The following is a 7,337-nucleotide window of genomic DNA, read 5'->3' on the forward strand; positions in this document are numbered from 1 at the left end:
TTTAACTTTATACACAAGTGCCAAAATACTATAATTAAGACATTAAATACCTTTTCTCTTTTTATAAATCAGATTTTTCTAATTTGTAGTAAATGGCTTTTTTTTTAAACGTGAACTTAAATTAGTTGATGGACCAATACAACCGTAATCAATAGAAAATATCTCGCCTGCTTTACACGTAACGACTTTTATCAGAAATTTTTCACTTGAAAAGGGATTTTAAATTCTTCCATTAACCTCATTTATCATGTACCTTTGCTGTAATAAATCCTAACGTTTTGCAAGTTACTCTAATTCTTGAAATACTGTTTTTAAAGTCTGCTACTAACAGAATTATTTATTTCTCTACACAACTTGCTCGGATGAAACAATTGGTTCTCTGAAACACAAGTAGCAGTTGTTTGTTTGGCACTAAAATATGCTATGGGATCTCTGCTTTCTGTTCATCGCGGGGAATCAAAGTCCGAATTTTAACATCCATAAACGGTCTAACACAACTTCTTACTGACATACAAAGTGACCATAAAATGTTTCCTGGCAATACATCATCATTATTCAACTACTATATCGCCTCGAGCGTTCCACATGTTTTTTGGTTTATTTAGTCACAGTTTCTAAACCTAAATCCACGATAAAGAAATGTGTATACATATATTTATTAATTTATAAATAAAATAACATTTTCTATCTCTTTTTTTTTTCTGAAACCTTTTAATGAATGCACCTAGTGTGCGTCTTTTCTTTTATAATGCGCGTCTAACGTTCGTTTATTCTGACTTATAAAGATTTTAAATGAAATATCATTTTTTGGAGAAGCATGTTCCCATGATTTGTATTTATTTAGGTTATCTACAGGAATCATAGGCACTAAAGAAGTTTACGGTGAACTTGAGATCATTTTAATCTTTTCCAAAATTACGTAAGTTAAACAATAATAGTATAGAAACAGTTTTTTTACTCTTACTATAATTACTTTTTTTTTCCTAAGAGACTTTGCTAACTAGGCAATAGGTACAAAATATTTCTCAAAGTTCCACGCGACAGTGCTTTCAGTCGAAGAAATATCTACCAGTCCAACATAGAGTCTCCGGGGAAATCGGCTAATGCATGCCTGAAACCCGCAAAGCAGTCAGTCCTAAGAAACTAGCAGAGTAATCAATAATCCAAGACTGTTTTTGTATTTAGACATAACATTGAAGCACTATTTGGCTTTGATTCGTTTTGCGTATTATCGAAAAAATTGTATGTGCATATTCAATGTGGGAATTAAAGTTAATTTTATTGTATGAGCATTCTTCATTGGAAGAGTTATGTGATATAACCTTTATCTTGTTGGTTTAATACTTCAATTCCCCTAAGTCAAACGTAACATCCAGACACGGATAGACAGCACTAACAACTAAATAGTAATTTGCTCTTGTAGAATTAGATAGAGAAATAAATAGTTCTGTACAGTAACAAGGACAAAGTAGTATTAACTTTTCATTTTGTGCCGATGGTTTCACTTAGTCCTCGTGTGTCTTTGTTTCTCTACACTAGTAGAACTATTTAAAAAATGGTAGGGCTTTCGGTGCGTTAGAAGAGTGACAGTCAATCTCTTAACGTCGATGATGGGTAGTAGGTACTCCTAACGTTATCTTCCCTTTTTTAAATAGTTTGAAAGTACGGACGTCGGTAGATAGCTAGCGATTACGTCATAAATAAAATAGTAACCGACTGAATAATTATTTTTTAGATAGCTTGCTCAAACATATTGTTCTATTTCATAACTAAAATAGGCGTAATCGACTAACAAAATGTATATAAGTGGCCATTTTTATATTTCTAGGTTTCGCGTAGCTCATTTTAAACACATTCCTTAAAAAATAAGTCAGAAATGAGCGTAGTCTCACCAGTACATCCATTTTAAATATTAGTGGTTTACAACTGAGATTAGACCTTGCTTTATCGTTCTATAAAAGTAAAACTCGTAAAGTATGGTTTTCTTCGGCGACATACCTCTTTAAACTATTTCACACATGGCAATTTGTATACATATCTGGGCTAGAAGTCCCTAATTTAACAGTAATAGACTAGAGGGAGGTCATCTAGTCAACACCACCCACCACCAACTCTTGGGCTATTCTTTTACCAACGAATAATAGGATTGACCGTCATATTATAACATGTCCCACAGTTGAAAGGGCGACCGTTTATGGTGACGAGAATTCGAACCCATGACTCGCAGACTGCGATTCGACCTCCTTAACCACCAGCCCTGTCCTTCACTCATACATCTGTATAAAACCTTATTCCACACACACACACACACATACACATATATATACATATACAACGTTTCATTGGCTCTAGTTCGCTTTATTTAATCTGTTTTTGCCAAGTCGACTTTCTGCAATCTGACTATATCCTAACCAATTTTATGTATTGTTACCTAATCTGTTTTGAGTCAGATTGCAGAAAGTCGACTTGGCTACATAAAGTTGGTTAGGATATAGTCAGATCGCAGAAAGTCGACTTGGCCAAAACAGATTAGGTAACAAGTATCCTAACCAATTTTATGTATAGTTTTCTAATCTGTTTTTCAACGAGTAAAGTATCTGCAAGCTGCCTGTATCTTAATCAAACTTTATAAAATAGTTTTACCTTTGTACGATCTTTCGACATTAGCGGATTTATACAATATTTATCTTGTTGGGAGGATATATCCAGTCACCTTTCCCATTGGGTCTACCACCAGTCTGGCTTAGTAGCGATCCTCCTTCAACCCTTGAAAGAACTGCACGCACCTCTTACGTAACTCAATCAGTTTTACTTCACCTTTCTTCCCTAACTGCCTATATTTACGTATACAACCATCTGTCACAACTGGCTGTATTTACGTATACAACCATCTGTTACAACTGGCTGTATTTACGTATACAACCATCTGTCACAACTGGCTGTATTTGCGTATACAACTATCTGTCACAACTGTATTTACGTATACAACCACCTGTCACAACTAGCTGTATTTACGTATACAACCATCTGTCACAACTGGCTGTATTTACGTATACAACCATCTGTCACAACTGGCTGTATTTACGTATACAACCACCTGTGAGTTAGCGAATTTTGTTTATCCACTCTTTCATTCAGCTGGATATACCCAATAACCTCGTATCTCGACTGAGTTCATAAGTTAGTCCGACAATTTTCGTTTAATAAATACATAGTGGAATTGTCCCTTCAAAAGAATTCAACTTACACAATCCCTTATGACTTAATCTACCTTACATAATTCACCTTTTATCAAGACAACTATACACAATTCATCTGTAACCTAAATATTACTCAGCTGTCACTTAGGAGTAGTATCTTCAATAATAATAAAATTATTTACAGATCTTAGAAGAGCATGCTCATACACGAGTAACAGTTATTCTGTGTTTGTTTTAGTTTTTGTTAAACACAAAGCTACATAATAGGTTATCTGTGCTCTGTTCACCATGGGTATCGAAACCCAATTTTTAGCGTCGTAAGCCCTCAGACTTACCGCTGAGTCATAGGGACGTGGCGTTGTTCTGGGAAATATACGCCAATAGGCATTTGATTTTAAAAATGCAGAATGAAGTTCATAAAATAGTTTGATATTTTTTCAATGAGATATTTGTTATAAAGTAAAATATTTAGAAACATAATGTATGCTGAACATAATTTTATAACAGAAATGAAACCTAGTGAGAAAACGACGATTTCCTCATTTTAATACCTCTCTTGTACGAGTTACCTAAATGTTGAAAAACACACGCTTTCAAAACCAAAAGTGTTTCGGGTGGCCATCAGTGAGCTTGAGGACTTGTGACGCTAAAAATCGGGGCTCAACACCTGCAGTGAACATAGCACACAGTGGCCCATTGTATACATTTGTGCTTAAAGTAGACAAATCAGAAAAAATTTGACCAATTCGGTGAAGAATATGTTTTTTTAAGAATAACATGGTTACAAAAAAACTTGTATTTCTGTAATTAAACAATTTATAATGGCCCCAACATGGCCAGGTGATTGGGGCGCTCGACCCGCAATCTGCGGGGTGCGAGTTCGAATCCCCGTCACACCAAACATGCTCGCCCTTTCAGCCGTGGGGGCGTTATAACGTGACGGTCAATCCCACTATTCGTTGGTAAAAGAGTAGCCCAAGAGTTGGCGGTGGGAGGAAATGTCTAGCTGCCTTCCCTCTAGTCTTACACTGCTAAATTAGCGACGGCTAGCACAGATAACTCTCGTGTAGCTTTGCGCGAAATTCAAAGCAAACAAACAATTTATAAGAAGTCAAAATATTTTAAACTAGAGACTGTGTTTCTGGAGCAAGGTTAACAGTTTTTAATACACTTGACCTGGGATTTGGCCATCACTCTATGCAACAAGCCATATAAATAAGATCGTTTTATGAAACACCTCTCGCCCTGGTGCAAGTTTTAAAATTCATTTCAAAACCCCTGACTTAAGCTTTGACTTCGGCTAATGAAATACGTCATAAAATTCGGTTGGTTTACAGTGTATCTATACTGATTTTTAATACTATTCAGTAGGTCGAAACTTCAAAAGATATTTAACCTAAAGACTTAAATCACACCTTACTTCACCCTAAAATACACCTGCGTTGTTCTTGACCTTCGAACTATAAATTAACGTATTTCCACAACACGTGAAGTGCAGACCTCGTGATTTTATTAAACGTTATCTCTCGGCATCTAGATTGGCGTCTCTGTAACCCAAGGCCTTAAGAACAAGCGCACGACTCTAAAGGCCTTACTTTAATCTAAATCGTTCTAAACACATCGCGCATGAGCAGAGAATGTGTAATGAACGAAGAATTCAGGAATACTTATTATGAAAATTCATTCACACGAAAAGACAGGAATGAGAATTTTTTTACTTCACAATAAAAATGCCAGTCACTCAACTAATTCATCCATATTTCAATCCTTTATTGTCCTCTTTCCACGCGACCTTTTTAAAACTGCGATTAATATGCAAATTTTCTCATGGATGGGTAAATTCTGACTTGTTTCATATTACTTGGGACGTGGCAGCAGAATGTGTAAAGCTCATTTATATGTTAGGGCGTTCATATTGAGCTAAAAAAGCTTGGCAATTAATGAAAATAAAACAAGGTATTCAATTGTAGGATTGATATACACTTTACGCCCTCTTCAGAACATTATGTTAACCAAATAATTCATTTTACTTTGGCGCTCCCCTCCTAAAATATTTATACCTATATACTTAGCATTAGGTTGGTTATCCAACTCATATATATAACTAACTGCAGCTCTTCTGATGATTTGATATGATAGTGAATGTGTTCATATAGAATTAATTATTCATTCGCTTTAATTTTCGCGCAAAGCTAGTTGGGGGCTATCTGCGCCAGCCGTCCCTAATTTTAAAGTTACAGACTGTAGGGAAGGCAGCGAGTCAACACTACCCATTACCAACTCTTGGGCTACTCTTTTACCAACGAATAGTGGGATTGATTGTCACCTTATAGCACTTCCACGGGTGAAAGATCAAATACGTTCAGTGACGGGGCTCAAACCTGCAACCCACAGTATGTTAGTCGAGTGCCTTAACCACCAGGTTATACCAGGCCTACATAGAATTAAAACCTACAAGTAAGTGGTCTTGAAAGTAAAGACTTAATAACAAGTCACTTTTAAATTTGTTAATCCGATACTTCATTTATGCGTGAAAAACAAACAGCTCATCCAATTTAGCGTCGAACTGTCAACCAATCGTTAACACCTTTCAATTAAATTTGCATGATAAGGATTCCTTATGACGTTTATTATTAGAGTATTTCTAAATACAACAGAAGTTGAGTACGTTATATCCAAACGATTTTGGAGACTCACCAAGTCCTAACATGCCGTGTCGCCTTCTCCGATCATGCAATACCTGACGACCGTGAATCTTGAAAACAGATCTGGAGCAAAAAGCTCATTTGTTAAGGTAGTTGTATTCAAAGCATGCTATTCTTCCTTGCTCATTTTCCATAAACCATCTCGTGTACGAGGACAACTGTTTCCAAGTGTCCATTTCAACAGTCCCATCGTACAGAAATCCATAAAGCTACGACCACTAACTTGACCGTTATATCTTCATATGAATAGCCGTTTCATTCTCCATTTGCTTGAGGTAACGACGATTGAGCGAATGTGTCGAGAAAGCACCTTGTATATGTGTGGTTTGTTTCGCCTTTCGAGAATGCGATCTTTCTTGATTATGTTGTGTATTGTTGCCAGGGGCACGTGGACGGCTTTTGCCAACTGGTCTTTATGTAAATAGATTCTCACCTATTAAAAGACTTCTCATTTTGCTTACAACGACTGGGGAAAGACTTGTTGCAGGTCTTTCTTTTTGGGGGGGTTGTACTGGGCTTCCCACTTTGATTCATATTCTTTTCCTTTCCAATACCATTAAATACAAGGAATATCCCCGTCTGGGAAATTCTGAATCGTCGATCTCAACGCGTCATCACGACCCGAGGGTATGAATATTTTTGCGTTAGAAAGGGCTGTTATATACCCTTTCCAAAAGCGATCAACTTTCGGTGACATTACACTACCCACTAAAAGCCAAACAATGTAAAAATTTAGTTTTGATACATCCCGTCTTTATAGTAACAAAAAATATTTGTCATGTGACTTGCTGATTTGCCCATTCAAATACATTTTAATATAACATACTCCGCCTTCTATATTATGCTAACACTAACTTTCACATACTTACTTGTTAAGTGATAAAAATAAATGTTGTTGCATAACCTGGTGATGTAGGTTTCTCTCCAGACGTTTGCGAGTTACTTGTTTATCGACATGTCTTATTTATGCGTAACCTTTTCAAATGACCTTTAACTTTATTACTTGCTTATTTGAAGAGAAAAAAAATAGAGCTCAAAAGTTTAATAAAAATTCCATTGTAATTTTACTGTTACAGCATTTTAAGTTTCTTGCTAGTTCAAAATTATTTCATCGTTGTCTCCCGGACACTCGAATGCCTATAACACTAAACATCGAGTTTCGATCTCCACTGTGGATGCAGCACAGAAAGCCTGTTGATTGGTTTAGCGCTAAAGCAAACAAACAACTATAATATGGAATGTTTAGGTGAAGCAAATGTGTATATATTTTACTTATAAGTATCTTTCATACCTTCTAAAAGCACTCTGCGTAGATCCGTGTTTTGTTTTCCCAAGTTTCACTTCGAATTTGGCCCGGCATGGCCAGGTGGATAAGGCACTCGACTCGCAATCTGAGAAACGCGGATTCGAATCCCCGTCCCCCCAAACATGC

This window comes from Limulus polyphemus, unplaced genomic scaffold (assembly GCF_000517525.1).
Source record: "Limulus polyphemus unplaced genomic scaffold, Limulus_polyphemus-2.1.2 Scaffold2020, whole genome shotgun sequence".
In the NCBI taxonomy this organism is placed as follows: domain Eukaryota; kingdom Metazoa; phylum Arthropoda; class Merostomata; order Xiphosura; family Limulidae; genus Limulus; species Limulus polyphemus.